Raw genomic sequence first — 14,802 nt, 5'->3', positions numbered from 1 at the left:
TGAATACATATTTTAATACATATACTACATCTAGTCTCCAAAAGTGAAGTAAATATCTTCCAAGAGTAATTCAAAGGAATAGTTAAAAAGAAAAAAGAAGCTAGGGCTTCTCTGGTGGCGCAGTGGCTGAGAATCTGCCTGCCAATGCAGGGGACACGGGTTCGAGCCCTGGTCCGGGAAGATCCCACATGCCGCGGAGCAACTAGGCCCGTGAGCCACAACTACTGAGCCTGGGCGTCTGGAGCCTGTGCTCCGCAACAAGAGAGGCAGCGATAGTGAGAGGCCCACGCACCGCGATGAAGAGTGGCCCCAGCTTGCCGCAACTAGAGAAAGCCCTCGCACAGAAACGAAGACCCAACAGAGCCAAAAATAAATAAATTAATTAATTAAAAAGAAAAAAGAAGCTAATGTACACAAATTGTTTATCAAAGATGAATGGTTTTACTAATGTAATTGACAACATTGTAAATTATATATTTACAAATGTATGGTATAACACACAAATCTAATTAATGCATTTAGTATCATATACATTCATCAAATTTTTATTGTATCATAAACTTGTACCTCCAGTGTAATGTCTTCAAAATATTATATATTTTATAATTAAGCTCATAACTTTTGCTAAAAAAGAATTTCCTTTCTCAGTGAAATTCAATGTAAGCTCTGAAATGAATAATATATAAGTATTTTTATATTGACACAACAATCCTCTCCAAAGCAAAGAAACAACAATTAAATTCTTCTAATTATGGCTAAAGCTGAATTTAAAGAGTTGCTTGGATTTAACCAAATAAGAATTTATGTCTTAAAATGTGTATCTTGCAAGACTTTTATGTTTTGTTTTGGGATAAAATAAAATATTATTCAATATATTTCATTTTTATAGAGCTGAGATAAATAAGATTTTTCTGGATGTCCATGTCCAAGAGAGTAAATATATCATAAGTTTTTGTGGTATAATAAATGCTAATATTGAAGAGATTTTGATGTAGATATACCTATATCATCTATATCTATCTATCTATATAAATACCTGTTAGGATATACGGGAGATATAGGAAAAAGTATATATATATATATAACCCATACAAACATGTGTATTTGTATATTCCAGAGAGACTGAATGCATTATGATCAGTTATTTTATCGTCAAATAAATGTTTCACTTCAACTCTATGATAGTTCCCGAAATACATGTGTTACTTCAGAACGTATTTTAAATATGATTTTATAAGTCACTATTGGCTTATATAATGAATGCAGATATTCATTTATATCTTCATTAATGTATTCATTCAAAAATATTATGTTCGGTTTTAAACTCTGGGTTATAATTTCAAATAGGACAACTGTTCTGTCCTCTAGGAGGTCATAATCTCATTGTGGCAAGCAAGGAAACAGGCAATTTAGATACAGTATAAGAGGTGATATAAAGAAGATAAAGTTAGAGGAGTATATCAGAGAGGCAGCTGTGGGGTTTAAAGGAGGCTTCCAAGAATGTATGATGTAAGTCAGAAAGAGAAAAACAAATACCGTATGCTAACACATATATATGGAATCTAAATAATAATAATAATAATAATAATGGTTCGGAAGAACGAAGGGGCAGGACAGGAATAAAGATGCAGACTTAGAGAATGGACTTAAGGACACGGGGAGGGGGAAGGGTAAGCTGGGACGAAGTGAGAGAGTGGCATGGACATATATACACTACTAAATGTAAAATAGATAGCTAGTGGGAAGCAGCCGCATAGCACAGGGAGATCAGCTCAGTGCTTTGTGACCACCTAGAGGGGTGGGATAGGGAGGGTGGGATGGAGATGCAAGAGGGAGGAGATATGGGGATATATGTATATGTATAGCTGATTCACTTCGTTATAAAGCAGAAACTAACACATCATTGTAAAGCAATTATACTCCAATAAAGATGTTAAAAAAAAAAAAAGAATGTATGACTTCTAAACTAGATAGTAAGGGATTGGCAGGAATGGGCAAAGCAGATGGTAGTTGGTTTTGAAGTAGGCAAAAGTGGTGTTGACATGCAACATTAATAGTTTTGCAATGAAAAGGCAGGTCAAACACAAACAGGTATGGCATTTGCACATTTGCAATTCCCTCATTTCCAGAATATTCCTTATTAACAGCTAACCACCAAGTCTAAAGTTTTCATCTAAATAGGAATAGACTTTAGGCAAAAATTTCCATGTCTCGACTGCCATGATTTCTGCAGACTCCTGAATTGGCTTGTTGGTTTCTCTTTGAACGAGTGAAACTTTTCTTAGCTCATTTTGTGTTTCACTTGCTAATTCCAGTGAAGAAATTTTCAACTACAATAAGATACTAAAATTTAAAAAAATTCAGATTGTGATTCAAATAACACAAATTCTCAAAATCAAGATATTGCTTTGTAAGGGGGATTACATTTTGGTACCATTGCCAGCTGCAAGTTGAAAATCAGAATTTCTCTTTCTTTGGACCTATATATATATAATATATTGCTATACATAATTCTATATATTGCATACTGTTTCAGAGCACATGATTATTGAAGTCAGATACCTGTCATGTGTTGCAATGTTGTGATGTCTCCTTTCATCTGTTTGTTCTTCCTTGTTATTTCCCTGAACTTTTGCTAGCATAGAGGGCATCCTTATTAGAATGTTCATCAAAGAGAGGTTTCAACACTGCCTATGTTAATAAAATCATCAAGCATTCCTTTATAGGCATGACAGGGAGAGTGTTCATCTATCATGAGTGTTTCATTAAGTGGCACAAGGCCAGAAGCTCTAGGAACAATGCCAGATTTTTTTTTTAAATAAGTTTTCGGTAGCATGGAGTTCCCCTCATTTCAAGATCTATGCAATATGTGGAGTTACTTGTTTCTGTATCCTCACAGCGCACCTTGCCACACAATATACAGGAACTTTGATTAGGATTTTTTGTATCTCTGCTCTGAAAGGATAAAATAACTCAGAAAAATATTCTGTATCCTGTCCCAGTCATCCAAAAATGTGCAAAGAGAAAAAGAATCCCCGAAGTTCCAGTTAAACACATTTTACAAGGTACTTTATGTGAGTTCATCTTTTTTTCTATTATAATTTCATTTTTAAGCAAATGTTCACAGGCATTTTTGTAAAATTAACCAACCAAAGCGGTTATTGCTGACCAGTTTCATCAAAATCTCTCTCGAATTATATCAGGAAACCCATTCAAATATCTATGTACCACCTAATGGTAGAGCTACCTGAGTTGCACAGTAAGAATAATACTATTTTGAAACAGATAAAGCAAATTGCCTGTCTCCCTTCTCTTAGGAATGATGTTAAACACATCTATAACACTTTAGAGAATGCTTTTGGGCTGAAATGAATCAAATGTGTCCTTCTCCAGTCACTGATGGAAAAATCGACCATAGTGGACCCTCAAGTGATGCCCACAGTAATTTCCCCATCAAGTTTACCTTAAGTAACAAGATTGCCTCTCCCTGATACTGCATGTTGCACATTGTTTTGGATGTACTCTGGAAGTAGCAGCCCTGTTGTTCTGGAGACAAATCCTCAACCTAGGGGTATCCTGATAGAAAGCTGGTATTTGAGTGGTAATCCTTCCATTGACAGAGCAGCTGCCAGCACACTCTGGGACAAAAGCTTTGTTCTTGAAACTATTAATAAATGTCACAAATATCTACTACGGGTAAGCTTGGAAAGTTGCCAGTAACAAGTGTTTCATTTGCCTGTGGAGTCAGTAATTAGCCGGGGCAGCATAAAGTTATTTTTGTCCCCACCCAACACCAATCTCTGTCTCTACCACCAACGCTAAAATTCTCTATGAAGCTTCCAAGTTAGAAATCAGACTAATGCTTTTGTCTTAGTCTTTGACATTTACACTGCCAGATTAGGAAGGAGATATCAACAAGGTGGCTGGGTAGGACGTGATCCTTGAAACCAAAGATCCCAATAAACAAAAGACTCCATATGCCATTTATCATAGGAATGAGTAAAAGACAAAGAAGGAGAGGAGCTGAGTTTCAATTTTGGCTCATGCAGTTAACTTAAATATACGTAACATAGTCAGTGATTTAGGGTGCATGCATTTAATCATATATTGTAATAAATTGTAATAATTTGTCATTCTCACCATTTTGTAATTAAAGTGTTTAGCTTTCTCTTTAGACAGTTTTCAGAATTGAGATTTCTTTGTTTATTAATTCAATTAGCAACTAAGTATTGAGTCTCTACTGTTTATCTATGCATGATCCACTCCTCAGGGATGGGGCCCATGTGTCTTTAATCTCTGTGTCTGTAACTCCAACCTAAGGGACTGGCACATCACACCAGATAGATAAGTATTTGGCAAGTGAATTTGGTATGCCAGGGGCCAGCAGATACTAAATTAAAGAAAATTTCGTCCTCAAAGTATATACATTTTTGCCACAAGTCAGACAAGCAAATTGATGCTTATAGTTATAAAGTCTTGTGACTGAGGTTTACTGCAAAGTGCTCTGGGTTCCTAAAAGAAACTGGAGCATCAGGAGTTGGCATCCTGCAGGAGGTGATATTTTAACTGTACTATATTCAGTTTAATTTGGAAAATGCTTTGAAAACTAAGCAGGAATTAGGTGAAGAAAGGGAGAGGCTTTCTCCTGTAGTACAAACACCGTATGAATGACCAGAGAAAGGAACAATATAAAGCATTTGGGAAAGGTAGGCAGTTCCATTGCCTGGAGGGAGACTTTGTGTGTGTGTGCGTGTGTGTGTGTGTGTGTGTGTGTGTGTGTGTGTGTGTTTCTATAAATGGCTTTAACTAAAGCTGGAATGAGAGACAGGTTCTATCTGGATCATGAAGGTCCAGGGTTTTTAACTGAAGACATTGGACTTACTTTTGAATGCTAGGGGAGAAATCAAAGAACTTGAACAAAGAAAAAGACACAATCTGCTTAGCATGTAGAAAGACCATTCTGCCTGCAAGGAGGAGTAGAGCTTAGATATAGCCAGACTGCAGGCAGAAAGACCAATCAGGAGATTGTTACTTTATAATTAGATAAGAAGTAAAGTGCTTTTTGCTCATCGTTCATTTTAATTGTTTAATATAATTTCATTGATGTTTGTATTAAAATATTTATTAGAAAATCAACCTGGCAAATATTTTAGAATTTCCTGGAACCCCATCCTGTGATAATAAGTTCCTTTTTAATTAGTGGGAATCAACATTCATTTTTGTTTAATAAAAAGGCAATATTATATTTTCAAACTTTAATTAGAAATAGTGATTAATATAGAATGCACAATTTGGATATTAGATATCCTGGACTAGGTAAAATTTGTAAACTTAACCAGAGCCCTGCCATACTTCTGAATTTTCTTCCAAAGCAAATGTAAAGTGTTTCTTTCAAATTTCTCTCATCAGTGATTTTAATTAGTGATTAGTGGTTATTGCTTGTGGTTTTTGCATCTCCTCTATTAATAAGAGATCACAAACTAATGATTACTTCAAAATGTGCTAAAATGAATCATCCTTAAAAAATAAATTTTTTGTTACTGTTTTATGCATGCTGCTCTCAAAAACAAGATGTGGGGTAAGCCAGGAAAATGAATAATGTTATATTGAACTTTTATAACCATTTTTTTCCTAGGGAGTGGGACAAATATATTCATCAAAACCACACTCCAAAAGTGTAACAGTACTAGCTATTTCATTCAAAGAACTTGGAGTTTAATATAATGTAAAATGTAAATGATTAGTCAATTCATGTCAGTCTAAAAGGGACAACAAAGTGACATTTCAATTTAAACAGAAACTGCTACAACCAACCTTAATCAGATGTTCTAATAAATGAGCTGAAGGACATTATTGCAAATTTCTTAATCCAAAAGAAAACCAATTGCCATGGCTCTTGTCCAAATACCACACAAAACAGTATGGAAATAATCATGAACAGAGTTGAATTGAATATCAATATGTTGTTCTAAGTTACAGATTCTACTCTATTTTTGTTTTCTTTCAAATAGCATTCAATCATTCAAATATATATAAATATATATTATAGATCATATATAAATATATTTGAATATATATGATATATATCACTTAATATATGATATATATATCACTTAATACAATACAATAACTACTTGTAGAACCCTTACTAAGGGCAAGGTGTATAGTATATTTTGATGAGTGACGTATACTAAAAGAGGAATTCATCATGTATTCATTTATTCATTGACCAAATATTTATTGAACTACTATTATCTATTAGGCTTTGTTCTAGATATTGGGGATTTATTTTCAAGAAAAGAAAGACCATGTAACTGCCCTTGGGAAGGAAGAGAGATATTAATCTAATAATCTCGCTATCAGAGAAAAATTGACAATTCTGCTAAGTGGTGTGAATGAGAGATATGCCGTATGTGAGGGGGTCTTCTAGTCAGAAAGGTCAGGACAATCTTCCTTGACAAAGTTCTATTTTAGCTGACATTTGAAGGATGAGTTGTACTTAAGTTAAAGGGAGAAGAGGAGAGCATCTAGGAAAAAAGAAATGGCATGTGTAAATTACCAGTAGTTGGAGAAATCATGATGATCACTATGAACCAAAATGAGGCCTGAGTGATTGAAGTGAAGAAAGCCTAGCGTGGGACGATCCCAAAGGGAAACGACTGAAGAATTTTAATCAGGAGTGGAGAATTTGGAGGAGAGGGCCTGGAAAGACAATTTCAGATTCTGATTTTTTAAATCTCTCTCTAGCTACAGTGTGGAACATAGACTGGCTAAGACTCAGAGTAGTAGGTCTAGCCCAGGGGAGAAATCTGAGGCAGAGATGAGCATTGATGGTGATTACCCCTCTGAGTGTGGTTGAGATTACCTAGGAAGAGAATATGAAGTGAGAGAGGAGAATGTTTTGGATTGAACCTTGAGGAACTCTAAATTTAATGGCTAGGTAAAGGAGGGTGAGACGACAAACGAGACAGGGAAGGAGCAGCCAGAGGGTTACGAGAAAACTAGGAGAAATTATGTCATGGAAATGAAGGGAAGGAAAGTGTTTTAAGACAGTGGTTAATTGGCTCAAATACTACAAAGATATGAAATAAGTACTTTAAACATATCCATTATCTTTATCAACATGAAATCATTAGTCACACTGGTGAAAATTACTTCATGGAATCATGATGATTGAAGGCATGTTAGCATGAGTAGGGCAGTGAGTAGGAACAAAAGAAATTGCGAACTTGGGTATAGTTCACTATCTGACCTTCTGGCTATAAAGGAGAGGAGAGGTGAGCCTGTAACTGGAGAGGAATGAAAGGGAGAATAAAGCTTGGATTTGGGTTTTTCTTTGTTTGTTTAACTAATTAAATAAAGTTGACTATGTTTAAGATCTCTGGGGCAATGAGAAGAAGTTGAATGTATGAGAGAAAGGATAGAATTGTCAGAGAAGGATAAAGTACTTTTGACTATAGGAATAGATGGGATCCACAGCCAGGTGGGGAGATTTTCTTCAGACTGGCACACGCAGAACAATTCTTTACTAGTAAAATGGGATGCATGTAGGTGGATCAGGGAGACTATCTGGTGGCTTCTACTTTTTTTTTTCCACAGAGCAGAAGATAAGGCACAGGGAAGATTTATTGATTCATTCAAAGTTGGGCTTAAAATAAAGAAATAAGCTCTAGGGGGTATGAATAATATTAAGAGTGCCATGAAGTTCAAGTTAATAAAGAGAAAGGCGAGTTGTAAAGATTGATGCAAAGTAGAGGGGTCAGGAAAAGGAAGAAAGGAGGTGACTATATTGCTGAATAGTTGTAGTGAGAGTACGTGAATAAGTACTCTGAAAGGAGAAAGATAACAAGAAACTTACAGTTTGTAAACAGAAATTTATCCTAAGAAATAAGGCAATACTTCCAGAGTTCAAGGAAGGAAAAAAATCTGCAAAAGTTAGTGCAGCATTTATGGAGTTGAAAGATTAGACATATGGTTTCTTTATTTTATGTTTTTAATTTTAATTTATTTTTTTATACAGCAGGTTCTTATTAGTTATCTATTTTATACATATTAGTATATATATATGTCAATCCCAATATCCTAATTCATCCCACCACCACCCCCACTCTCGATTTCTCCCCTTGGTGTCCATACGTTTGTACTCTACATCTGTGTCTCTGTTTCTGCCTTGCAAACTGGTTCATCTGTACCATTTTTCTAGATTCCACATATATGTGTTAACATACGATATTTGTTTTTCTCTTTCTGACTTACTTCACTCTGTATGACAGTCTCTAGGTCCATCCACCTCTCTACAAATGACCCAATTTCATTCCTTTTTATGGCTGAGTAATATTCCATTGTATATATGTACCACATCTTCTTTATCCATTTGTCTGTCAGTGGGCATTTAGGTTGCTTCCATGACCTGGCTATTGTAAATAGTGCTGCAATGAACATTGGGCTGCATGTGTCTTTTTGAATTATGGTTTTCTTTGGGTATATGCCCAGGAGTGGGATTGCTGGGTCATATGGCGATTCTATTTTTAGTTTTTTAAGGAACCGCCATACTGTTCTCCATAGTGGTTGTATCAGTTTACATTCCCACCAACAGTGCAAGAGGGTTCCCTTTTCTCCACACCCTCTCCAGCACTAATTGTTTGTAGACTTTCTGATGATGCCCATTCTAACTGGTGTGAGATGATACCTCATTGTAGTTTTGATTTGCATTTCTCTAATAATTAGTGATGTTGAGCATCTTTTCATGTGTCTCTTGGCCATCTGTATGTCTTCTTTGGAGAAATGTCTATTTAGGTCTTCTGCCCATTTTCTGATTGGGTTGTTTGGGTTTTTTTTTTGTTTTTTTTTTTTAAATATTTTTACTTTTTTTTAAAAATTTATTTATTTATTTTTGGCTGTGTTGGGTCTTCGTTTCTGTGCCAGGGCTCTCTCCAATTGCGGCGAGCGGGGGCCACTCTTCATCGCGGTGCGCGGGCCTCTCACTATCGCGGCCTCTCTCGTTGCGGAGCACAGGCTCCAGACGCGCGGGCCCAGCAGTTGTGGCTCACGGACCCAGTTGCTCCACGGCATGTGGGATCCTCTCAGACCAGGGCTCGAACCCGTGTCCCCTGCACTGGCAGGCAGACTCTCAACCACTGCGCCACCAGGGAAGCCCTGTTTGTTTTTTTTAATACTGAGCTGCATGAGCTGTTTATATATTTTGGAGATTAATTCTTTTGGACACATGGTACTTTAATAGGTGGCAATAATGCTTGAGATAAGGGTTAAGGTGTGTTGTTGGAGGTCAGGAAAATTCCAGTGAAGGGAGGCCCAGGAATGAAGGAACAATGACAGATTTTCATATAGAATGATGATCAGTTCAATTTAGCTAAAGCAGAGGACATACGAAGGGAGCAGTAAAATAAAGTTTGGAAAGGTAGGTTGAGATGCAGATTGGAGAGGGCTTGCAAAAAAGCTAGGAAGTCAATGTAAATATTTCATTATAAAATCTTCCATTGTAAAAAGCAAAGGCAGCAGAGATTTCCAAACATATGTGAACAACAAGTAGATCAAAACTAGAATGTATCTAGCCAGATATTTTCTGGATTAAAAATGGCCATCTGCGGGTCTGCCAATGAAAATATGATCAAGTGCCACAATAAAAATATCAACACAGCTACACTTTGCTTCATTAAACACTGAGAGCATTGACAAGTGAACCAAAATATTGGCCTTTTCCAAATGGCATGTTGTGTAATTTATGAAGCAAAAATCTGAAATTTGATCTTTAATGAAAAATCATATATATGAGGCATCTTCTAGTTTCAATAATTTTTGTTACAAATCACAGAATGAGGGGCTGCTTTTGAAATTGAAAACTGATGTCTTCAATGTAAATTTAACCATGGATATTCTAAAAGTCCTGGATCAGTGATTCTATTTCTCCTTTTCACATCTAGAAGGTATTGAAAATATTTTTGTTAGGGCCTGCCCCTTCTGGCTCCCAGGCTAGAAAAGAGAGTTGATGCCGGCCGCAGTGAGGAGTTCTGGAGGCACTGGCTGCTAGCGGTTCCGAGAAGTGCCTGCCGCTGGTGGCCTTTTTGCAGACGTATTGCTGTCACTGAACACTGGCCCATTGGAAAGCACTAGAGAAGCTCAGCCATCAGTATGTCCAAGTACAAACTGATTATGTTAAGACATGGAGAGCGTGCTTGGAATAAAGAGAACCATTTTTGTAGCTGGGTGGATCAAAAACTTAAGAGTGAAAGAATGGAAGAAGCTCAGAACTGTGGGAAGCAACTCAAAGTGCTAAACTTTGAGTTTGATCTTGTGTTCACATCCACCCTGAACCGGTCCATCCTCACAGCCTGGCTGATCCTGGAAGAGCTGGGGCAGGAGTGGGTTTCCGTGGAAAGCTCCTGGTTTCTCGATGAGCGTCACTATGGAGGCTTGATCGGTCTCAACAGGGAGCAAATATTTGGCTTTGAATCCGGCGAGGAATAAGTGAGGCTGTGGAGAAGGAGCTACAATGTGACCCCACCGCCCATAGAGGAGTCCCATCCTTACTACCACGAAATCTACGACTGGAGGTACAAAGTGTGCAACATTCCTTTGGATCAGCTGCCACGATCCGAGAGCTTAAAGGATGTTCTGGAGAGACTCCTTCCTTATTGGAACGAAAGGATGGCTCCTGAAATATTAAGTGGTAAAACCATTCTGATGTCTGCTCATGGAAGTAGCAGCCGGGCAATCCTGAAACATCTGGAAGGTATCTCAGATGAAGATATTATCAACATTACTCGTCCTACTGGAGTCCCCATTCTCCTGGAACTGGACGAGAACCTGCATGCTGTTGGACCTCACCAGTTCCTGGGCAACCAAGAGGCTATCCATGCAGCCATTAAGAAAGTAGAGGATCAAGGAAAAGTGAAATGCGATGACAAATAAAATCTTTCCCACGTGCTGGCTAGGAATAGCTGCAGAAGGAGTGACATGCAGTGTGTAATGGGTGCTGATCTCCCACCCCCCCGCTGATTTTTCCAGATCTAGGCTGTGGGGTGGAGTTTGCTTAAGTAACTAGGTAACTTATGTTGGCCCAGATAAAGGCTTTAGGATGCCTTGAGTACTAATGCCATAAGCCTTATGCTTTAGCCCCTGCCGGCCCCGTTTGAATTAGTCACTAAGTTAGTCACCAGTGGGGCTTAATCAATGTCTTAAGTTTCCGAGACTGGAGAGCAACAAGTGAAGTTCAAGTTCAAGGTATTCCTCATTCAATAAATCAGTATAGAGTGACCACTGACAGGCACTACTTACTCCAATAAGTAGTTCATGTTTATATTTACTGAGACTTTCTAAGATGATAATAAAGGACGTTAGATAACACACTATACTTAAGTATTTATTACTAGTCTTCTCCTCTAGGGAAAGAGATGCTTTGATAGGTTAAGACCAGAGGGCCATTAAATGGGAGAGTCACCGATGGATTCCTCCAAGACAGCCAACAACAAACACCAAGGCCCTTTGCCTCATGACATTTGGTGGAATTCCTCTCTGGCTGCTAGAATTAGCAGCATATGGACAACTATAGTTGTTCATGTTCTCTTTTTGTTTTGTTTTTGTTTTGTAAACTTTAATCTTGGGGTCTTTAAAATTAATTTAAAAATAAGTTCTGTTACTGAAAATGGTGTCCATCCCAAGTATTTCCATATGATTCATAAATATTAAGTATAGGATTCTGAATTAGTCTCTGCTCTTATCTTCCTATAACACAAAGAGTTGTACTTATTTCAACACATAGACATGCTTAATTCTCTAAAAATTGAAGGCCGGGTCAGCAGGAAGGTAGAATATAGTGGGTGTAATTTTATTCACTTGAACAGGGGAAATGGTATATTCACATTTGTCACATACATTTGTTCTTTATCTGCTGAGGGTAAAACATTATGGTACGTAGTCTATAGTATTCAGGGTAGGCCACAGACAGAATTGACTGCTTATCAGTCTTGATATAGGATGCTTTTAGATGCTGGAGATAGGTAAGGCATCATTTCTTTAAGCTACTGCCTTATTTCAAAGCAAGTGACATATATTTCAACGATAAAATCATGTAAACAATTTACAACTATAATAGCTGTTACAGATATCACCAGTTTTTCACAGTTTTCCATTGGTGGATTGGTTTATTTGTATCCATTTTATAGTAAAACTGTCATTAGAAGGAAACTAATTCTAAAACCCTTGCTACTGCTTGGTCTCCATTGATCCTTAAATCAAGACTTAGAGCATCGGCTGATGAAGATGGCTGAAAAGAAGAAATGAACCTGGTTTGCTCACAGCTGGTCGCATCTGTGATGCATAAGGACATGGAATGTGGATGCTTGCCGTTCCTGACAAACTACTGGCTTCTCTGCGGTAGTCCTTCTTTTCACAGTCCTGTTGCCTAACCAAATAACACTCTTTATAATTCAGAGATCAGGGCCAAGAATACAGCTACCAGATCTTCCTAGAATTCCAAACCTATGGCTAAGCTTCAACTCAGACCATTTTTGAACAGCTTCATCTCTGGTATTGACATCTGAATTTTCCAGCCCAAGAGGTGACCATGTCTTAACACAGCTCAAGATCCTAGAGTTGGATTCTTCCCTTGTCCCGCATCTAGATATCCACCTCCAGAGGACACCTGGCAGCACGATGTGCTCCTGCACACAAAGTTGTGCTCACGCCCAGTCACTTTGGAATATTACAGACTTCCTAAGAGAGAGAGAATTTTTGCTGACACTTTCTGGTACAATTTGGTTTTATTGTTTTTGAGATCTTGGCTGAAATAAATGAAGAGATATTTATGAAAAGAAAAAAAAGAAAAAATTTTTGTTGAACCCAAGTTCCTGTGCGCAGGGCACAGTGAGGCCAGAGTTCAGAGCAGAGAAAGGTTTATTGCAAGGACCAAGCAAGGAGAATGGGTGGCTCATGCTCAAAAGACCAGGACTCCCAATGACTTTCAGACAAGGGTTTTTAAAGACAGAGTTAGGGGAGAGGATCTTAGGATACATGATGAGGTCCTGGACCTTCTGATTGGTTGGTGGTGAGGTTCAGGGATTATGTTTCCATAAACTCAACATTCTGGTTCCAACCAGTCCAGGGTCTAGTGCTTGTGGTCAGCATGTACTCACCATCCTCCACCTGAGTGGGGATCTTAGTTTCTATAGAACAACTCAAAGATATGCATCAGATTGTTATCTGCATCCCTTCAGGAGGAACTAGGAGTCCTGTGACTCTACTGTCCTAATCATTAACTGTTTGAATCTGCTCTTTGGAACTCTGGGAAGGCCTGGGAGACTAAAGTCCTCTCTTTTTTTTTTTTTTGCTACAAACAAGAAACCAGGGACATGGAGAGGCTTTTGTACCCAAGAGGGACCCACAGGGTCCTGCACAGTTTCAATATGAAATGGTGAAGAGGCTAAAAATAATTCCAAAGTCTTTCAGATTTTGTCCTTAATCTGGATGTAAGGAGAGAGAAAAAGATGTAAGTTGCAAGTGAGAGCAGGAAACTGCTACTTTTGTTTTCTCTGGCAAAATGCTTCTGGAAAAAGAAATTGAAACCAAGATTAAAATGAGTCCTTGATAATCCCGATTTGACCATTTCTGGTAGGTTACAGAAGATGAATTGGCAGAGTAAATGGAAGCCATGGTTTTGTCTTGTTTTGTTTTGTTTTTTTCTACGTATCCAGAGAAAGCCATTTTATCTACGTTTGGGAAGACATTGAAGGTCATTCCTCTGCTCTTATCATATGATAATGGAAGGTGAATCTATCTACATTCCATTCCCTTTCATCTGAAATAGGTTCTCTTTAAATAGGCATTTAAGCATGACCATGCTGTAATATCATTAAAAAGAAATCCATTTCCTTTTTATGATCAATGTATTATTTATAGAGATATCCCAGTATACACTAAAGCATAGGACTTTAACTTTTGTAAAATGTAGAATCCATGATCAAATTTATCTTTGCATTGTTTTTGCATAAAATATTTACTTAGTAAATTAAAATATGTAAAACTATTTGGAATATAAAACCTACTTAAGAGAAGAAACTTCCTTCTAGCAGCTTAGAATGATCATGATCATTTACTTATAAACAGAAAAAGTGCTTAATTCAAATGATCTGTATACACGCAGTGAAGTAAGTCTGAAGTACCTTAAATTAGCAACACTAATCTCTTAAAAATGTTCTAGAGTTTACACATTTTGTGAATTCACTTTGGCTTTACTTCCAAATTAAATTATTTGGTTCAGTTTTACTGTATCCTACAGTAAGAAAAAAAACTTATTCACCAAAATTGATTTCAAAATTCTGTTATTCTCTTGACACTGCTTGTAAAATGACAGCTTTGAAATTATCATTCCAGATAAAGTAATACTCAGTGATGATCTTAATTTAATAATTGTACAAACAAAGCCTATTAAATAAATGCTTGAGATCATTTTATTCCTTTGAAAAACACACAAATTTAATAGATTGAAAATCAAAGCTGGAGTTTAATGAAGGAAGCCATTTAGATGTAAACACTAGCTTGATACTGATGTCTTGGGATCTGAGCAGTCTATAATGCAAAGCCAAGAAAACTCTGAAAACCACATGGTTGTCAGTGGCCTGGAGGAACTAAAATAGTACAGAAACTTGACAAAGAACCCTGCTGCTCAGAGCTGTCAGTGGAGAAAATGGGAAACCACCTTATCTTACAGCACTACCAAACTTCTCAAACATGTCCTCATGTTGACCAGTTATCTCTGACAGGTAGAAGGAGAAAAAATGTAAAATC

At 37.3% G+C, this 14,802-nt stretch overlaps 1 pseudogene; it reads left to right on the top strand.

Annotated features, from left to right (window-relative positions):
- Positions 1–10,128: 10,128 nt before the first annotated feature.
- On the top strand, positions 10,129–10,929 carry LOC132350284 (bisphosphoglycerate mutase-like; annotated as a pseudogene).
- Positions 10,930–14,802: the final 3,873 nt, after the last annotated feature.

Source organism: Balaenoptera ricei, chromosome 1, assembly GCF_028023285.1.
Source record: "Balaenoptera ricei isolate mBalRic1 chromosome 1, mBalRic1.hap2, whole genome shotgun sequence".
NCBI classification, from domain to species: Eukaryota; Metazoa; Chordata; class Mammalia; order Artiodactyla; family Balaenopteridae; genus Balaenoptera; species Balaenoptera ricei.
This window is presented reverse-complemented; position numbering and strand designations above follow the sequence as displayed.